The sequence below is a fragment of the Mirounga angustirostris genome, unplaced genomic scaffold, assembly GCF_029215605.1.
Source record: "Mirounga angustirostris isolate CCGP_5_RB_7025 unplaced genomic scaffold, mMirAng1.0.hap1 SCAF_10, whole genome shotgun sequence".
Lineage (NCBI taxonomy): Eukaryota > Metazoa > Chordata > Mammalia > Carnivora > Phocidae > Mirounga > Mirounga angustirostris.
In genome coordinates this window covers 53,474,251-53,495,861 of record NW_026991718.1, presented here as the reverse complement: position 1 = coordinate 53,495,861, position 21,611 = coordinate 53,474,251, and the positions used below count along the sequence as shown (strand labels likewise).

General features: G+C 41.9%; 1 long non-coding RNA gene across 1 annotated transcript in view; it reads right to left on the bottom strand.

Moving 5' to 3' along the window:
* The window catches only part of LOC129046118 (uncharacterized), a 95,579-nt gene that overhangs the window by 59,395 nt on the left and 14,573 nt on the right, over nt 1–21,611 (bottom strand). The window contains exon 2 of the long non-coding RNA XR_008506883.1: nt 21,224–21,407. This is a non-coding gene — a long non-coding RNA (uncharacterized LOC129046118). The remainder of the gene's footprint in view (nt 1–21,223; nt 21,408–21,611) is intronic.

Genomic DNA, 21,611 nt, shown 5'->3' with positions numbered 1-21,611 from the left:
CTGTTCATTAATTCATCTCATTTATGTCTTAACCTACTATGGGTCATCCAGTCTCTGCCATGCTAGATGCCATAAAGCCATACAGTTTGGGTGGATTTTTTAGAATCTAACTTTTTATTTTTAAATAATTATAGACTCACAAGAAGTTGTAAAAATAGTACAGGGAGGTTCTGTGTATCCATCATCCAGCTTCTCCTGACATCTTATATATTGACAGCACATTAGCAAAACCAGGAAATCAACATTGGCACCATACAATGAACCAAATAACAGACCTTTCTCAAATTTCACCTATTTTTGCGTGGACTCTTTTTTTTTTTTTTTTTGGTCTGTCCTTGAATAATCCTGTGACATTTTACCCCACGTGTAAACTTGTGTAAACACTACCACTATTAAGAAAGAACAGTTCCATCATCAAAAAAAAAATTCCCTATGCTATTCCCTTATAGTCATACCCTTCCTCCCTTACCTAATCCCTGGCAAACACTGATCCACTCCCCATCTATATAATTTTGTCATTTGAGAATGTTATACAAATGGAATAATATGGTATGTAACCTTTTGAGATAAACTATACAGTTCCACACTCATGAGAAATTGGCCTTACAACCTGACCCTGGATTTTTTGACTAAGGAGAATGTCTTGACCAGATTTTTACTGAGGAGAATTAATTCCATCTTCAGGTAACTTAGAGTGTTTCATTTCTGAGGAAATCTGAGAATCTAATGAAAGTCTAAAGATAAAAGATTTAGCCACTAGAATTCACCAAGACACTGGAAGGTGTCCATGAGGTATCCTGAATGGGAGGGAGGGAGAAGGAGCAGGTAATAACCCTGGAACTAGACCCTTTAAGATACTTGGGGGTCCAGATGTGAACTCCATAATTAATGGCAAGAATGTTCAGTTGCTACCCATGCTGGAAATTAATAAACTTGGAAGAGATTTGTCTATAAATGATAGAAATGAGTTTCAAATACTTTTATCAATTCTTCCCACCCATAACTAACCAAAAAAGAGACTGTTTGCAAATTGTACAGCATGCCAGGAAAACAGTCTGAAAACCCTTTCAATCAGATATTTTGGAAGGCATTTGTCTAAAAACAACCTTTGCCAAGTTTCCAGGCTGTTCCTTTGTAAGCTCATTTTTGAAGATTCATCAAAAAGTAGGAACTAGAAGGAGAAACATGTTTTATTTTATGATACAATGAAGACCTTTGTCTAACAAATAGATGTGATAATATCACTGTGTTGGATACACTATCCCGTTCTCCAAAGTGGTTGTGGCTGCTTTTTAAATTTTTGCACCTTCAGTCTGCTTGAGAGCACTAAAAGAATGGTGCTAAAAGCCTCTTTTCAGACACTTCAGGGGCGTTCTTTTGTTTGAATTTACTTCCTCTTTCCCACTCCATCCCTGGCACCAAAAGAGCCTTACAAATCAGTTCAGACTGGCAGGAGAGATGAAGTCAGCAGGGGCTGTGCCAACTTCCTCTCTCAGCTCTGTCCATCCAGGCCTTGCGAACACTTCTCTCCACATACAAATGGCATCTCAACTGCTCTCAGAAACAAAACTTTGTACACACACCAAATAGCTTTTTGGAACAGTTACAACAGAGACACTCCCCACTTTCATTTTACCTAGACTATGGCAGGCAAAACTGAACACTTTCCAATTTCCACTTTTCTTTTTATATTTAAATTCAATTAGCCAAAATATAGTAATACATCATTAGTTTCCGATGTAGTGTTCAAGAATTCATCAGTTATGTATAACACCCAGTGCTCATCTAATCATGTGCCCTCCTTAACATCAACTTTTCTTTTTATTTTATAATAGAAGTTTTATCTGATTCTGAGACTGGTTCTTGGATGTGCATTCCAAATGAAAAGGATTTCTGTGAACCAATGACACCAAAAATTACTTTATATGGCAAACCATTATTGTCTCCCACTGGATTAGAGAAATCACTCATGTGAGTGCCAAAGTTTTCTAAAACAAACAAAAGCACATGAAAATGTAAGTACATGACCTGCAGTGGTGTTTCCCAATGGCAGGTGCATGGATTTTTAGGCACCACAACTTTGTATTAGCTCAAATGCATGGTTTAAAGCACTTGTTCTCAACTGGGACCATTCCCCGCCCACCCCCAAAAGATACTTGGCAATGTCTGGGGACATTTTTGGTTGTCACAACTGGGTGGGGAGTGCTACTAGCATCCAATGGGTAGAGGCCAGGGACGCTGCTAGCCACCCTGCAATGCACAAGACAGCCCCCACCACCCCCAACAAAGATTTACCTGGTCCTAAATGTCAGTAATGCTGAGGTTGAGAAACCGTAGTTAAAGGAAAGCACAGGCAGGGCCTTTGAAGTCATATATCCTGGATTTGAATCCTACCTTCATCATCAAGCTTTAATTTCTTTTCTTTAAACCTAAAATTATCCTAATTGCCTTACTGAATTGTTGGGGAATCAAAGGAGATCAGAACCTGTAAAAAGCCTACTGCTTATAGCATACATTGAGTACTCAATAAAAGAAGAGATTCTTTCCCCTTCATTCCTTGCCTTACACTTCCTCCTTTGAGACCCCTGAATCTCTGCAGCTGCTCTCCCCTCTCCCCTCCCCTCCCCTGCTGAGTCAGCTTGTAATAAATGCATGCTATGCTCCCCTTGTGAGCACTGACCCTCCAGTCTGGTAGGGCTGGCTACCACCCAGCCCTGATTCTCCTATCACAGATGTGAGGACAAGATATCCCAAACCCTGGCCACAGACATTGTTTCAGAGGCAAGACCACAACCCAAATCTGACCAATCATGGCCATCTGAGGACTGCAGCCAGAGCTTTCAAGAAACATACATTGTCGGGTGCATGGGTGGCTCAATTGGTTAAGCGACTGCCTTCGGCTCAGATCATGATCCTGGAGTCCCGGGATCGAGTCCCACATCAAGCTCCCTGCTCAGCAGGGAGTCTGCTTCTCCCTCTGACCCTCCCCCCTCTCATGGGCTCTCTCTCTCTTTCTCTCTCTCAAATAAATAAAACCTTCTAAAAAAACATACATTGTCTTTTTGCTCTGGGATTAATCAGAAACTGTAAGAAAATAAATCTGGAGCTTCCCATAACTATCTTTATACCACAAGAGAGAACTGAACCAAGAATGAATCAACATGGAGAAATTAGAAACAATAGAAGACAGGCAGAAAGATGTGGCACTCTGGTGATGTTTTTCAATGACCATGTAGCTTACATTAGCTCAGGTGAGGTTTCTGTCACTTCCAACTTAAAGATTCCTGACTCACAGAACTGTGTAGACGTTAGAGAAAACAGGATGTCAGGATACTAACGAACTCACAAATCTCGACTGGGTGCCAGGCCTGGAACTGAGGAGAACAAAAGACACAGTTCCTGCCCTCAAGATGTTTCCAGTCTAGCTGAGTATACAAACGTGTAGCAAAGGTTTAGCATTACAGGGTTGTGTAAATGGGAAGAGAATTCCAAGCCATATGGCTGATTAACTGGAGGGGGGAGGGGACAATCATCTCTATTGGAAGGAGTAGAGACCACTTCTTAGAGGATATTACTTAGCTGGCACTATTCCCTAACTGCCTGAGCTAAGAAGCTGACCCTTCATTACCCCAGTCCACATTGTTTAGAACTAGAAAGCACCCTTACACACCAAAGAGCCTCAAATGTGGAGTCAAATTCCATTGCCCTTGGATGTGAGCCAGGTTAGTGACATACATCTAACAAAGAGAATGCAGCAGAAGTGATGTCTTCCAAGACTGGATTATAAATGTGATACAGTTTCTGTCTGGAATTCTCTTTTTATTTTATATTTTATTTTATTTTATTATTTTATTTTATTTTACTTTATTTTATTGTGGTAAGAACACTTAACATGAGATCTACCGCCTAGAACGTGCACCTTGGGAGTCCTAAGTTGATGTATAAGTCAGACTACTCTGAAGCTGCCACATTGGAGAGACCACATAGAAAAGCCACACAGAAATAGAAAGATGCCCAAGGAACCCAACTGTGTTAGCTCAGCTGTTTTAGTCTTCCCAGGATTAATCCCCAGATATGTGAGTGAATGTGTCTTCGGATGATTCCAATTCTAGCCTTCAAGCTACCCCAGCTGACTTCCCAACTGTCCCCACTGAGCCCTGCCCAAATTATACATCCATAAGCAAAATAAATGTTATTGTTTCAAGCCAATAAAATCTGGATGGTTTGTGGGGGCGCCTGGGTGGCTCAGTTGTTAAGCATCTGCCTTTAGCTCAGGTCATTGTCCCATGGTCCTAGGATCAAGCCCCACATCAGGCTCCCTGCTCCGAGGGAAGCCTGCTTCTCCCTCTTCCACTCCCCCTGCTTGTGTTCCCTCTCTGGTTGTATCTCTGTCAAACAAATAAATAAAATCTTTAAAAAAATAGGGGCGCCTGGGTGGCTCAGATGTTTAAGCGTCTGCCTTCAGCTCAGGTCCTGATCCTGGGGTCCTGGGATCGAGCCCCACATCGGGCTCCTGGCTCGGCGGGAAGCCTCCTTCTCCCTCTCCCTCTGCCTCTTCCCCTGCTAATGCTCTCTCTCTCTCCCTCTCTCTGTATCTCTGTGTCTTAAATAATAAAATCTTTAAAATAAATAAAAGAATAAATAAAATAAAAAATAAAAAAATAAAATTTGGATGGTTTGTTATAAAGCCTTAGGTAACAGAAAATGATTGGATCCACTGAAATACCTAACCAAAAATATTAGCCATTTCAAATACATTCCAGAAGCTGAAAGGTGAATAGTTAAGGTCACTCTAATTGCACCATCTTACTTTGCTGGTTCCCTCTCTGAGCTTTAGAAAGAAGTAGTGTTACCTTGACGACAAATACCGTCCAGAAAATCTCTGGGTTGGCATGATATTAACCCCATGTTCCAGCTTCCAGAGAATTTATATTTTACTTTCAAACCCACCTTTTTTTTTTTTTTGCTAGTTGTTTGCAACTAACAGTTTCAATGGTATTAATGATGAAATGTGGCTTTTTGCTAGACAGAAGTGGAATATTTGTCCTTTATTCCTTACCAATTGAACTTCAGAGATGACCTCATTAAAGTCATCTATGAAATTCAGCACAGCAACCAGACTCATTTTTGCTCAAAATTATAGGTGCCCAAATGCATAGGCCATTCCAAATTTGCGTCCTGCTAGGATGAAAATGGCTTCTTGACCAGGGTAGGGGCTGGAGAAAGGTGCAATCTCTCCCATCAACACTGATGCTCCCAGGGGATCCCTTTCCCCTTTTCTGACTGCATTTTTTTTTCTAGTTTCTTGTTTGAAAATCAAACTTCTCTGGTGTTCACAAGCAATTTACAAGGAACTGAACCAAGACACCATAAAAACGTAAACTGATGTCAGATCTAAAAAATCCAGGACAATCAGAACATTGTATTTTAATCAGTTGGCAGGTCATCTATGATCATGATGAATTTCTTACTCTAGTTGACACATTTTCAAATGTTAATGTCCTCTTGAGGAATAAACTGTGTCCTAATGATTGAAATAATGGTTTCAAAGGTGAGCATTCCACTTATTATGGTTTCAAACCTTGGCACTGTGCGTGGAGAAGTGTTAGGTTATGCACTCAACACAGAAATAATTATGACCATGTAATGAAAAGGAAGAGGCTTTCAGAGAGGAATTAGGAAGAGGCCCTGAGTCATGAGGCAAAAAGACACCTTCAGGAGGATGAAACAATCCTGACTCAAGTAGAGCACAACGTGGAAGACACAAGATCCAGTTTCCTCCATCTGCCCAATTCATACCCACCAGGGCCCCAGTTTGTAGAAGCATTTTCTTTCTCTAACCCTAAAGGAGGACAAGTCGGATTTTTTTCTATCAAAAGCAGGGCATCTCATTGAGGTTTCAGTTTGGAAACCTCAATGAGATACCACCTCACACCAGACAGAATGGCTAAAATTAACAAGTCAGGAAACAACAGATGTTGGCAAGGATGCGGAGAAAGGGAAACCCTCCTATGCTGTCGGTGGGAATGCAAGCTGGTGCAGCCACTCTGGAAAACAGTATGGAGGTTCCTCAAAAAGTTGAAAATAGAGCTAGCCTATGACCCAGCAATTGCACTACTGGGTATTTACCCCAAAGATACAAATGTAGTGATCCGAAGGGGTACATGCACCCCAATGTTTATAGCAGCAATGTCCACAACAGCCAAACTATGGAAAGAGCCAAGATGTCCATCGACAGATGAATGGATAAAGAAGATGTGGTATATATATATATATATATATATATATATATATATACATACAATGGAATATTATGCAGCCATCAAAAAAAAAATCTTGCCATTTGCAATGACGTGGATGGAACTGGAGGGTATTATGCTAAACAAAATAAGTCAGTCAGAGAAAGACATGTATATGATCTCACTGATATGAGGAATTCTTAATCTCAGGAAATAAACTGAGGGTTGCTGGAGTGGTGGGGGGGTGGGAGGGATGGGGTGGCTGGGTGATAGACATTGGGGAGGGTGTGTGCTATGGTAAGCACTGTGAATTATGCAAGACTGATGAATCACAGACCTGTACCTCTGAAACAAATAATATATTATATGTTAAAAAAAAAAAAAGAAGAAGAAGAAGAAGATAGTAGGAAGGGAAAAATGAAGGGGGGGAAATCGGAGGGGGAGACGAACCATGAGAGACTATGGACTCTGAGAAACAAACTGAGGGTTCTAGAGGGGAGGGGGGTGGGTGGATGGGTTAGCCTGGTGATGGGTATTAAAGAGGGCACATACTGAATGGAGCACTGGGTGTTACACGCAAACAATGAATCATGTAACACTACATCAAAAACTAATGATGTAATGTATGGTGATTAACATAACATAATAAAATAAAATTTAGAAGAAAAAAAAAGCAGGGCAGACAACCTCCTGGGAACCAAACACACTTTCAGCTGCCCTCTGACTTTGTTTGTTTGAAAACAAACAAAGAGTAACTGTCGGCAATAGGAGAAAAGAACTGGAAACATTATCTGGAAAGAAATTATTGGTCTCTTATGGTACTGCTTCTTTATTTTAAGCCATGGCTGATAAAAGCTTCTCATCCTCTTTGCTTTGCAATTCCTAATGAAACCCATCCTGGGCTACCTTTGTAAGAAAACATGCAAAGTGCTTCACCACATAAATGCCACCATACACAAAGTACATGATTAACTGGACTTTTAATGATGAAGCCAAGTCAGCTTTTCCTAAGATAAATACAATGTGAATCATATAGATGTAAAAATTCAGTTGAGTAACACTAAGAAGAAAAGTGAGGGAAACTGCTTACCCACCCTGCAAATCTTGTCTTGTGCTGGAGCAAAAGCAGACCTCCAACAGGCACTATATAATAGTTTTCTATGCTATGCAATAAATTACCCCAAACTTAGTGGCTTAAAACAACACCTACTTATCACCTGACAGTTCCCATGGGTCAGGAGCCTGGGCATCGCTTAGCTGAGTTCTCTGCCTGGGGTCTCACAAGGCTGTATTTTCACCTGGAGTTTGGGGTTATCTCCCAGGTTCACTGGTTGTTGCCAGAATTCTGATCCTTGAAGCTGTAGAACTGAGGCCCTCAGCTCCTAAAGGCCACCTGCTATTCTTGCCACATGGCCCCTGGCCACATGGTGGCTTGCTTGTTCAAGGCTGTATTAGTCCGCTGGGTGCCATAAAATATACCATAGACTGGATAGCTCAAACAACAGAAATTTATTTTTTCACAGATCTGGAGGCTGGAAGTCTGAGATCAGGGCGCCAACATGGTCAAGTTCTGGTAAGAGGTCTCTCTTTGGGCTGGAGACAACCATCTTCTATGTATTCACATAATTCATTTAGAGAGAGCCAATTCTCTGGTGTCTCTTCTTATAAGAGCACTAATACCATCATGAAGGCCCTACTCTCCTTACCTCATTGAACCCTAACTACTTCCCCAAAACCCCATCTCCAAACACCATCACTTTGGGGGTTAAGGCTTCAGCATATGAACTGGAGAGGGGTATGGGAAGGCAACATTTAGTCCATAACAAAGGCTAACAGGTGAGTGTCTGTAACTTCTTCCATCTCTGACCTCTAGACCTTCTAAAGGACTCGCCTGGTTAGGCCAGGCCCACCCAGGATAATCTCCCTTTTGATTAACTTAAAGTCAACTGATCGAGGACCTTAATTAAATCTGCAAAATCCCTTCCCCTTGCCATATAACTTAATTCATCATATTCACAAGTCCCCACATTTTGATGGAGGGGATTATACAGGGTGTGTATACCAGGCGGTGGGTATTTCGGGGGCCATCTCAGAATTTGGCCTACGATACCCTACCATTGACCCTGTGGTTTCTTTTCTCTCAAGTCCCTTTACCCCCAGTACCCTCATCTGTTACTCACTACCACACATGCACACATATGCACATGCACAAATATCCTCACTACTCTTCACAGGCACCTGCAAGTTAGCTGCTGCCATTTGGCCATTACTCATGGCTCCCCATGCTTTCCTTTCCTGCACTGAGATCCATTTTGACCTAAAAGGGCTAGCCTATTAGGGCACAGAGGGAAGCTATGAGAAAGGAACTTTTCTCCTTCTACCAATTATTAATAGATCTTAATTTTTTTTTTAATTTTATTTATTTATTTGACAGAGAAAGACACAGCGAGAGAGGGAACACAAACGGGGAGTGGGAGAGGGAGAAGCAGGCTCCCTGCCGAGCAGGGAGCCCGATGTGGGACTCGATCCAGGGACTCCAGGATCATGACCTGAGCCGAAGGCAGTCGCTTAACCAACTGAGCCACCCAGGCGCCCAATAGATCTTAATTTGACCTGATGTCTCTTCTCTAAAGACATTTACCAGGCATTAATAGTTACAGGGAACTAGGGTCTATGAGCTTTTAAAGGGCCTACCAAAAATGTTTGAGATTAAAAACAATTTTATTGTCTCTAAAATAGAGAACTTGATATTACTATTTAATTAAGTGCTTATAAAACATTTTATCAGAATAAATAACATATTGTTATATATGTTTTCTTTAATGGGAAATGTGAGAATATTTTAATAAGTCTGATGTTATGGGGCACAGAGCTCCAAAAATAAGGGTATCTAGGACCTGTGAGCTTCAAGCAGCTTTCTGAGACCCATTTACCCACCAGCACTAGAATTTGTAGGACGGTGTTGGAGAAGAAAAAAATCTCAAAATAGCACTTACTTTACTATACTTGCCACTTTTAAGGTATTTTAGCATTCAAGCTTACTTAAGCCTACCTTTTTCCTTGTGAATGAGATTTTTCTCATTAATAATAATGAGCAAATAGAGCTTATTTTTATTTCACACATTGGGTAAGAATAATAAATTAAGGTACTTATCTAAAGCCACAGCAGAATTATGTCAAAGAACATGGTATACTCTCAAACTATAGAATCACAAATTCTGAGCAATGAACAGTTGAGCACCATCACCTGACAGATGCAGAGAAAATATGATAAGCCCAGGGCCACACTAACCAGTGAGTTAGCAGTAGAGACAGGAATTAGAGCTGGTTGACAATTAACCTAGAGATCTTTCCAATATGATGATGCACTTTCTCCTTCATCTCTTAATACTCGACTCATGTTCTTTCCACCCAACATCTCTGTCTCGCCAACTAAACCTCACATATGTGCATGATTTTCAGTTTTAATTCCTTTGGCCTCCCAAACCTCACCTGGAATTCTGAGAATAAATAGTAAGCAGAACCCTAGAATCCTGGTCATAAAGGCCTCTCAGAGATCATCTAATCCATCCCCTCTTTCAGGCTGGGTATGCCTTTAACAGTATCCCTTACATGTGGTTTCTGGCCTCTTCTTTAATACCTCCAGTGACAGGGAGCTCACTACCAAAGACAAGGGCAACTCCATTCTGAACAGCCTTAACTGCTGAGATGCTCTGTCTCCCTCTAATTTCACCTGTGGTTTTCTAGAGGTACATGGAAAAGTAAAAGTCATTTCAGAGGCCATGATATCTCATATTTGAAGATGATTATCTTTCTCAAATCACTTCTCCCAGAGTTTCTCAATGTTGGTGTGATTAGCATTTAAAGTTGAGACTTCTTCCTCAAGTGGGACCATCCTGGGCATTGTAGGATAGTTAGGATCACTGAACCCCCAGGAACTAAATTCCACTAGCCCACATACACTCACCCTGTGACAACCTATTCATTGTGACAATAAAAGATTCCCCCCATATTTCTAAAAACCCTTGGTGAGGGAAGGGATACTGTCCCTGACTGAGAACCACTGTGAGTCTAGGTCAAGACCCCCCAAGTGCCCTCAACCATTTACTGTACCAGACATGGTACAGTTGTAGAGTGCTTTTTTAGCGCATGGGATTCTCAGAGCAACCCATGAGGGAACTTTGCATCACTATTCTCATGAACACAGGATTAAGAAGGGACAAGACAGGTAATGACAAGAGGCGCCTGGGTGGCTCAGTCATTAAGCGTCTGCCTTCAGCTCAGGTCATGATCCCAGAGTCCTGGGATCAGGCTCCCAGCTCAGGCTCCCTGCTCGGGCTCCCTGCTCAGCGGGAAGCCTGCTTCTCTCCCTCTTCCACTCTCCCTGCTTGTGTTCCCTCTCTCAATGTCTCTCTGTCAAATAAATAAAAATCTTAAAAAAAAAAAAAAAGACAGGTAATGACAAGAAGTTAACATTGAATAAAGGAAAACTTTTCCCTGTTCTACAACTGCCATCTTGCTCCACTCCTGTATGTCCCCCACTTAAAAGCCACCCTCCCATTCTTCTCTGATGATTAGGAAGCATGTGTTGCCAATTAAGTAATTTTGCTGAATTAGAAATCCAAATTACATTGTTTCCCACCCCAACAACCATCTCTCAATTATTCTGCCAACAGAAGTGCCTTGTAGCTCTTTAAAAATCTTTCACCTTTGGCCATTGTTTTCTTAGCTATTAACAAACTGCAGTTGGATCTTTTGATTTTGATTAAAATTGCTTTAGTCAGAATGATTGTTAAGACAGAAAATAACTGAAATCCAAATTGCCCTTGAAATTGCTTTGAAATCAGAGCACAACACTGGCAAGAGATTATGATGTCATCAAATGTTAGACCACCACACAGCACCTCCAATATCTTGTTCACTTATTCCCAGAATTGTCTTGATTACACACATGAGGGCTGTTGCATTTGGAGAAGCAGTGATGAATATGCAGTATGGTGGTAAAAGTATGGACTTCTTGCTTTGGATCTTGGATCTGCCTACCAGCTCTGTGACCACAGGCAAGTTTGTTAACCTCCCTGAGCCTCAGTTTCCCCTATGTAAAATGGAGCTAATAATATGTACCCTCTAAGGCTGCTGTGAGGATTGAATAAGCTAAGCACTGTAGCAGGCACTGCCGGAGGTCCAACCCTCCACTAGACTACCTTGGAGCACTTTCACGGTATCTGTGCACTTGTCTCCTGGCCTCTCCTGGTATGGAGTGGTTTGGGGTATGTTTTTTTCCTTTGTCTCCTGTAATTCTTGCCAGAGAACTATTTGAAGGCTACTAAAACTGCTTTGTGGTGAGGCTCAAAAAGCCAGAAATACCTGGGAGTTTATGTCCCCCAACACCACCTTCACCCTGCTGAGGTGGCCCTTAGCCAGCAACTCACCAGGGCAGAAGTATGAAAGCCAGTTCCTTTGCCATGAGTGAAGTCAAACTCCATGATGTCACTTATATTCCAGAGCCCCCCATTCGATCAGGCTGAGGTTGGGACTTCACCTGAAATTATACCCCTGCTTGGTTTCTTCTCCTCTCTTCTATTCTTCCAATTCTCAGAGAAATCCTATATAAGTCCCCTACACAAAAATCTCTTCTCCAGATCTGGAAATCCAACCTGAGACAGGGACTTACTATAATTCACACTTAGCAAGCATTTAATAAACATTAGTCTTTATTATGTTTGCCATTAACAGCCACTACAAACTCAGTAACACTTCAAAATGAACCTGCATTTTTTAAGTCACGATCACTTCTAAATATATTGGAAAAATAATTACATATGTGTAAGACATTATGTATTCAGTCTATAACCTACAGAACAGTTTGACACACTACAGTGGTCTTATAGTTCTCAATGGCCCACATCTGGGAAACATGGCTTTAGAACAACTCCCTTATTTCACTGAAAATTAAACCAGGAACAAGAGAATTTATGTGAATGGTCCCAGGCCCAGAGCTAAGAAGTGGCCAGCAGAATCAGAACCCAGGTCTCCTTCGCAGGTCAGAGTCGTTTTCATTATACTCTTTATGTGGTTACTGGCCAGTTTAAGAAAGCACTAAACCGTGGGACATCAGAAGCCTGCTCATTGCACTGCCGCAGTGCTCCCTTGAGAGTTACCCAAGGTCTGTGTACACACCCATGCTGGATGTCTTAACAAAACTATACAGAAAAGCTTGTCACTGAGAATAGACAAAAGGCCAAATGCATGAGAAACATAAGAAAATACCCAGAAAACATCAGGAAGTTGAGATTACCTAGAAGTGTGGAATAAATTTAGAGGTGAGAGGAACCTTAGCAGACATGCTGCCTGGTGATTTTCAGTGTATTTTTCAAGCAGTAGATTCTTTGGTTTGAACAAACCCTGTCCTGTCAGCTTTCTACCCAACCCTCACTGTCCAACAGAAATGCCACCTTCTCCAGACAGCCTCCTGTATCTTCAGGGTCAACATGCTCCTTTCCTGTCTTCCCAGCCACAGCCAGAGATTGAGGCTCCCCTGGCTCCTGCTTCATTCTCCCCACACTGGGGACACTTGAGAACACCACAACATTGGTGGCATCAACCAGATCAGGGACAGATAGGATAAAATACCTGCTGTGGGTGGGCACATTTGGAAGGACTTTGAAAACAGCCCACACACTTCTCTTGCAAGATTTGTTACTATCTGTAGGAAAAACCATGACATGAATCTGCTTAAACTTACGCAGGCATAGAGTCTGGGCACAGTTTTAGGAAGCCACTAAGGGGGTGTGTGTATCAGGAGGTATTATCAGGAGGGGGTGAGATGGAACTGGGGAATGGGCTTCAAAAGTTCATCTTCATTGAGGACAAAACCACCTCCTTGGTGTTTTCCTTCCAGACAGGGGATTTTTCTGAGGATAGGCAGTACAGAGTAAATCCCCAGGAGAATGGTTTCTGGAAGGGCCTGCCCATCTCAGAGGTTCTTAGGGCCAGCATGTAAAAATTAATAAGGGGTGCACCTGATTACCTCAAATACCACAGGCCAGGCTGGTGAGGTTCCAGACCCACAAACACAACAGAGTCTGGAAGAGAGAAATAAACCCCTTGCTGCCAAGCACCCCCTGCAGTGTACTTGCATCCTTCAGGGCAGATGCCAGTGCCTTTTCTGCCTTGCTCAGCTCTGTAAAATCCAACCAACAATGTGTAAAATGCAGATCTGCTGGCATTCTCTACAAGGAGCGGTTAGGAGGGGCCCTGAGCTAGCCGGGAGGATTACTGCTATCGGCTTTCTCTCCTGTGACTCACTGGCTTTCTTGTCAGGAACACAGCCCAGAAAGGAAGGAGAAGAGGACCTGGAAGTGGCCTCTGGCCAGGGGTCAGTCCCAGAGGGCCCTAGACTCCCCTCTATTCTCCAGCGCCTTTGATACACCACTTCTCAGCACATCAAAGCCTGCATTCAGGAGGAATCCCAAGAGTCATGTTTATGCCCTAAGGGCCATGTTTATGCCCCAAGGGCCATGGTTTCCCAAAGGCTATTCACATACATCAAAAAAGGAAAAGGGATGTTTTCCCCTAAACGGGTTTGGGAAATCCAAAATTAAAAGATGCTTATTCTCAGAGTGCCTGGCTAGCTCAGCCGGTAGAACATGTGACTCTTGATCTTGGGGTTGTAAGTTCAAGCCCCACATTGGGTGTAGTGATTACTTAAAAATAAAATCTTTTAAAAAAAAAGTTTATTTTCTTGAGACTTCTCGGAACCTTTAAAACCTAATGAGCACTGGGAAATTCCAACAATGTGATATAGTATATGACATTTTCCCAACATTTCCCAACATAAAACATTAAGTTTTATGACTTAATCATAAAACCCTTTACTCCAGAAGCATCTACTAGAACCAATGGAATTTAATTCAATTTGTTACCTTTCCACTTCAACAGGTTCCCAAAGTGTAGTCCGTGGACACACTTTCAAGGATCCATGAAGTCAAAACTCTGTTCATAATGATAGCAAGATGGTATTTGTCTTCACTGTGTTGACATGGGCACTGATGGTACAAAAGCAATGAGGAGGAGGGTAAAACAGATGCTGCCTTAGCATATACCAAAGCAGTGGCTAAGTATTGTGCTAGTACTCCCTACTGCCGTATACTCCCAAGAAAGACAAAACTTTTACTTAAGAAGTGTCCTTGATATACATGGAAAAGCATTAATTTTGTTAAATCACAACCATTGAGTATACATATCTTAAACATGTTGTGTATTAATGAGAAATATATGTATAGCACTTCTACCACGTACTGAGTACAATGGTTGTCTCTAGGAAAAGCTTTCGTGCAACTGTTTGAGTTACAAGCTGAATTGGTCTTTTTTTTTTTTTTTTTTTAATGGGACACCATTCCATTTGACTGACAGACAAACTATGGTTATTCAGACTTGGGTATTTGGCAGACATTTTCTTGAAAATGAATGAAGTGAGCATATCTCAACAAGGAAAACAACTGACAGTGTTTGATGTCAATTAGAAAATTTGAGCTTTCAAGCAAAAATTAGAATTTTGGAAAACTTGTGTGTACCACCATGAGTTTGACAGCTTAAAGACTCTTTTAATGAGCCTGATGGTGACATTAACAAATGTGATATTTTGATATGATACAAAATGAAATATGTCAACATCTGGAAGATTTGAATAAATTCATGAACTAATATTTTCAAAATAATTAATGCATGATGTTACAAAATCTTACATGGGCATAAGATCCATTCAAAGTACAATTTAGACCAGTGTATTTAAATGTAACAGAGTATGAAATTTTCATTGCTATGGTTTCAGATTCTATATGCAACCTCCTAGAAATTACCACTTGTCAAGATTTGTTGTAGTGTTAAAGAATATCCACAAATATCTGAAATGACTATTAAAATACTCCTCCTTTTCTAACTACATACTTCTACAAGTTGGATTTTCTTCACCCACTTCAACTAAAGCAACATACCACAATAGATTAAATGCAGAGGCAGATGAGAATCCAGCAGCTCCTATTAAGCCAGACATCAAAGAAATTTGCAAAAGTATACAACAATGCCATTCTGAGTCTCACTAAGAAAATATTTTTTGTTTTGTTTGTTTTGGAAAGTATAGACATTTTTTCAATTAAAAAATGTAATCTTTTTTCTTGTAATGGTTTTATTATTGATATTTTAAAATGAATTAATAAATAAATATTTTAGGGCACCAGGGGGGCTCAGTCATTGGGCATCTGCCTTTGGCTCAGGTCATGATCCCGGGGTCCTGGGATCGAGCCCCGCATCGGGCTCCCTGCTCGGCAGGGAGCCTGCTTCTCCCTCTCCCACTCCCCCTGCTTGTGTTCCCTCTCTTGCTGTGTCTCTCTCTGTCAAATAAATAAATAAAATCTTTAAAATAAATAAATATTTTAAGCATTTCTCATTTTAATTTTTATATCAGGGATTGGCAAACTTTTCTGTAAAGGTACAGATAATAAACATGTTGGGCTTCATGGTTCATACAGTCTCTGCTACAGCTAATCAGCTCTGCCACTGTAGCACTGAAACCACCATATATATAATATATATATATATATATATAATATATATAAACAAATGGGCTCGGCTGAGTTCTAATAACATTTCACTTGCAAAAAAAAAAAGTCATGGACTAGATGTGGCCCATGGGCCATAATTTGCCGACTCCCATCTTATATAATAAATATCAATAGATACAACCAACTTAAAAGCTCTTTGGAGTTCTCACTAATTTATAAGTGTAAAGGGACCCTGCAACCAAAAAGATTGAAAAATGCTGTTCCACCTGAAGTATGAATACTTCATCATTCCCGAAAGGAATTTTAGACACAGGGAAAGGCAGGGGAGATATGTTGGGATGAGAGCCCTTCACCCTGGGCTATCAGCCTGCTCTGGCTCCCTGGGGGGAAGGATCCATAAGCAATGAATGCCTTGGGAAGGTGAGATTCTGAATACAACCTCACTCCACACTAACACTTCCAGTCACCTCTGGATCCACTTCATCTAGAAAAAGACTCAGCCACTGCCCCTGCCATGAACTCATCCAAATGGATGAATAAACAAAGTCAATAAAATTCCCACCTTCACAAAGACAAAAGTCACACAGTGCCAAAGCAATCTGTAGGGTAACCGCCAACCAGCACCAGGAAACAACAAGGGGTTCTCTTGCACTTAGCCCCTTGGCAAGAGGGGATTATGTGGGGGTGAGGGTACCGGGCCTGATCCTCACACAAACAAAGCACATCAAACCTAGATAGCACACAGAAGATTCCAGACAGCTCAGAGCATGCCAGTTATAGAAGACTCAGTAGGCTTGGCAAAGGACTGGCTCCTCAACCCTCGGTTTTTACTGTATATTTTAATACAGGAACTGAGTCACACCTGCAAATCCTATGACAAATGATGTTTTATTAACTTTGAAGAGTGCCAGCTCATTTCCTGGGTTCCAAGCCAACCTGACATAATACCCAGTCCTTTCAACAACCCACTAGAAAAAGTTGGTATAACGTCCAAAATATTTCAAGGAATGAATACTTCTTAATTTGTTAATAAGTTCTGTGTCAGTCAGCTCTAATACAATAAAAGCCTATCATTAGAGACCCAAGGCCAACTCAGAGCACCTGCCATCACCTTATTGCCTGCTGGATCTTTTTTCCTTGACTGTTTTTTGTTGTTGTTGTTTTTTCCTTCCAGCAATGCTTTGTGTGCCAAGAAGAGTTTTCTGGTGCCTTTCACACAGTCGGCCCTCCTGTCCACTGACCTTCTGGGTGTTTTTATTTCACTCCCTTGATGATTTTATTGGATCAACACATCAAGCTGCAAGGTTTTGCAACATGAAATGTCAACACAAACACAGATACATTCAGAATAGTAGTGTTGCCTCTCTGCCAATAGTGAGCATCCCCACCCCCACCAACATGCGCACACGCGCACACACACACACATCTGCCTTTCCTCAGTCACAAAGCTATCCAGTTGGACCCCTCTCTTCACAATTCTGTTTTAGTCTCACTGAGTGGCAATACACAGGGGTTCCAGTGTTGTCCTTACTCTTAAAAGGGACAAGATCACCAGGGAAGCAAGGCAAACACAAACTACACACATGCAAAGAAATAGCACTCCACCTCTTAAGGGAGAGACCAAGTGAAGTGTCTGCTTAAAGTGAATAAAAGCAGCCTTGAGATGGGAGAGCACAGTCTTGAAAGGTAGAGCAAAGTGCCTTCTTAGAGCAGAGAGTCTGCAGTGTGGCACCTCAGGTCATGAGGAGAGAGTGGGTTCCTGGGGCTGGGGCAAGAAAGAAGGAGGGAATTGAGAACTGTAAAAGGGCCTCATAGTGCATTTGAACTTGAGCAAGGTAATGTAGCTCCTCCCAAAAAGCAAAAGGGAGCTTTGTGGAGTCAGGAGGTGGTGTACAGGAAAACTGAGGCCTGGATCATTGAGGAAGGTCCAAAGTCCAACATGTCTGATGAGACAAGGAGGCCACATCACTAAGGTTCCAGCCAAAAGCAGGGATTTACACCCTCAGCTGACCAGGAAATCTAGGATATTCGGGTTGACAAGGACAGAATCACACAGGCCATAACCTAATCTATTCTGCCGCTCACTGGTTGGGTTAACCAGGATAGATTACTTAGCCTTTTTGAACCTGTTTTCTAAGATCTCCTCCTATGGATGGAGCTTTCCATCATTTTCTGAACATATGATGTATGCACTAACATGCTGACATGCTAGGCATGCACAACTGAACCCAAGCGCCTAAGCAAGCTCCCTGCCCCACCCCTTAATGCACTGAATAAAAGCTGCCTATACTATCCTCTCAGGGAAACAGTGCTTTGAGAGCTATCTCCCTATCTCTTCACTTATGACAAGTAATGAAAAGTTCTTTGCTTTCAACATTTCCTTGGGTTGTGTTCAATTTGATACACTCCAAGTGGCAAACCCCTTGTGTTTGGTTACAGATTCAACATACAAATTCGGAGGAGACACGAACATTCAGGGCATAGCAAGTGCCTACCACAAAGAGCTGTGAGGACTCCACGCAGTTTACACACACAGGACTAATCTACCACAGTACCAGGCATGTCACTAGAACTCATTAAAGATGACCATTTTTCTTATTATTATTTGTTTTAGGAAGTGAGCAGAGGAAGGGTTTCCATAAGCCAGCACCACTGTTCACCCAGAGCTGTGTTTGGCAGGGGGTTGCAATGGCACTTCCAACAAGGGAATTTGTTGTGTTTTATTGGAAGATAACCAGGCCTTGCTCTCTGGTCCCAGGATCCCACATTCCCTTTATCCACGTCATAGGTGTTACACAGAGGTCAGAATTACTGGGAGGGGCAGTCTTTCTCAGGGCCTTGTCTTTTCCCCCATAACATGGACCAGTGGTTCTCAAACTTGACTGTAAACCAGAATCCCCTGGAGAGCTTGTTAAAACCGAGATTACTGGGCCCCACCTCCAGAGTTTATGATTCAGCAGCTCTGGGATGGACCTAAGAATTTACATTTCTGACTAGTTTCCCGATGATGGTGATGCTGCTGGTTTTGGAACTACACTCTGAGAATCATTGATGTAGACCATGAAACAGAAGCTGTAGTAGCTTAACAGTCCAAAAATGTTATACAAGACTGACATTCCAGTAACACCTATACCTTCCCCCAAGATTCCAAGTTGAGGATAAAATCAGCCACTATAGTTTTCAACACAGGAAAAGGTGGAGTCACTTTGAAAAGTAGAAGTGATATCTCGTTATATTTTAGGTAAGTAAAAGTACAGCTCAGACAAGTTTAGAATATGTTCCCAGGGTGTATAAAAGGAACTGTCAAGCTTTTGAGAACTAGAATTAGAATGGTGGGAGGGGTTGGAATTCTAAACTATCAACTAGATGATAATCAATCCCCTTTTTCCCCCAGCATTCTCTCAGACTTTGGACAGTCTTATCTTATCTCTGACACCTGGTGTGAAAACAAAGTATGTCAAACACTTGTTCAATTCCCACCCTTATGTTGCTCTAAGAAATAATTTGATTGACTCTTGTTTGTGCAAAGAATTCTTGGTTTCCTGTCTGCGTCTGGGTTGGAGTTTCCCACTGCACCAAACTGGAAGCATAGCAGGTAGAAACATCAAATGCTTTTTATCCACCTGCACAACACTGGAGGCAATCCCCAGGGAATTCCTGCTGCTTGCTGTATTCCCAGATCTTTGCCCCTCCACCTAGGCTTGCCCCGGGATGCAGGTTTATTGTGCTCCTCCTAGTCAATACTATTTCTCAGAAGGACGCCATGCCATGCCCAGCTGTTTCTTAGACACCCCAAGCACTTAATCTTCTTGTTCTTTATGGGAGACTAGGCTGTTGCCACAGCTATGCTTGACAGTAGTTTGTTCCCTTCCCTTCCCAGGGAGGTTTGAACCCACATGCTTGAACATAAAGGCATAACTATATAGCTTAAGACCCTTTACTCAATTTGCAACTTGTATTGTTCAATCCAGGACCCAGGTCTTCATGGGGTCCCTCTTTTTGAAGAAACTCAGTGGCAGTTTCCCAGGTTACATCAGGACACTACACAGCTACCACTTTCTCTAAAGATACTAGCTTTTCTCGGGCTAAGTACCACCACCAGTGAACCCTCATTACCATACAAGAATTCTTCTAATATATTCCTTTTATTCTTACTTTATTGGGAGGAGGTAACTCTAACACTAAAGGGTAAATCTAAAGATTTTTTCAGATCATCTTCAATCTGTGTTTTCCTCCCCGTTAGGTGATCAGAAAGCCTTCAAGTACACCAAACAAACTTGCCATATTTGACCCATATGCACTTGATATAACTCAATGGTTCTCAACTGGGGGCAACTTTGGCTCCCGGCAACATTTGGCAATGTTCAAAGACGTTTTTGGTTGTCCCAACTGGGGTGAGGGATGCTCCTGACATCTAGTGGATAGAAAACAAGGATGCTGCTAAACATTCAACAAAGCTCAAGCCAGCCTCCACAACAAAGTATTATCCAGCTCCAAATGTCAATGGTGCCATGTTGGAGAAACCCTGATAAATGACAGCCCAGAGGGACAACTCCACTCCCAAAGACTCAGTTTCTATGAACAGGAGGGTTAACAGGTTCTCCTATGAACAGGAGAATCTCTGGCTAAATTTCTACCCTAACAGCACTCGAGAAAGCCTCTAGAACAGCATTGATTCTTCACATCCACATGAAAAGAATGAGAATTTGAAGTCATGGCACCATCCCTGGAAGATGAGTATCTTAAGTTAGGTCCTCCCAGAAAGGGCAAGTACAAGTGGTTTACTTAGGAGTAATCCCAGGAAAACTCAGTAGGGGAGTAGAGAAGATAAGAAGGGGAGGAAGCCATTAGGGGGTGATGTTATCAAGCCAGTTACCACTGTAGACGACAGAAGCTTAATCCCACCAAGGAATGCTGAGAGAAACCTAGTACACTGTCTTCAGTTATCCCAACTGAGAGGCAAGGAAGCAGAGCTATTTATTCACACATCCTGTCAGTCACGGTTGAGGGCTCCCAAGGGCAACTGATTCCTCAGCATTTCCAGTTGGCCCAACCACAGGTACAGTGAGCCCTCAAGCAAAATCCTCATGAGAAGACTCTCAGGTGCTGACAGTTGAAAGGCAGGCTGGTGTGCATGAAACTGATAGGCTTAAGTGTAAGTATGTATCTACTAGAGTGGGATTGCTGGGTGTGCTCCTTTCCTACATTGTATTTCTCTCACGTTTGAATATTTACAATGAGGATTTATTACATCTGTAGCGAGAATAAAACACTTACAACCTACAATACCAGAGGGGAATGCAAAAAGTGTAATTAAATGATAGGATTATATGTAGCTCTTGATTTCAGTTAAGCTGTTCCCAATGTGAGCAAGGCAATTCAAAATCATATTTCACCCAACATGAGATAGAGGTGATCTACCTTGCAGTGTTGGTAGCACCATCATTGCAGACCTGTCATCTCATGCGCCACAAAGCTCCAAATCGGAGGGTCTTCTTAGTCATATTCCTAGTGACTGCAGCAAGCTCCTGGACTCGACCGGATGAGGAAGCCAAAGCAGAGGTGCTGGTTGACTAACGTTCATGCCTGGCTTTGGATCACCTGTCTATAAAATTTGAAAATTCAAACTTATAAAAAGTATTACTCAAGTTTCAATTTTTTAAAAAATGTACTAGCTAAAGTAACTCAAGCAGAGACAAGAATGTTACAGGGAAATTAACTGATTTCAGTCATCATTGGAGCATTAAAGCTACCCAGTCCAGGGCGCCTGGGTGGCTCAGTTGGTTAAGCAACTGCCTTCGGCTCAGGT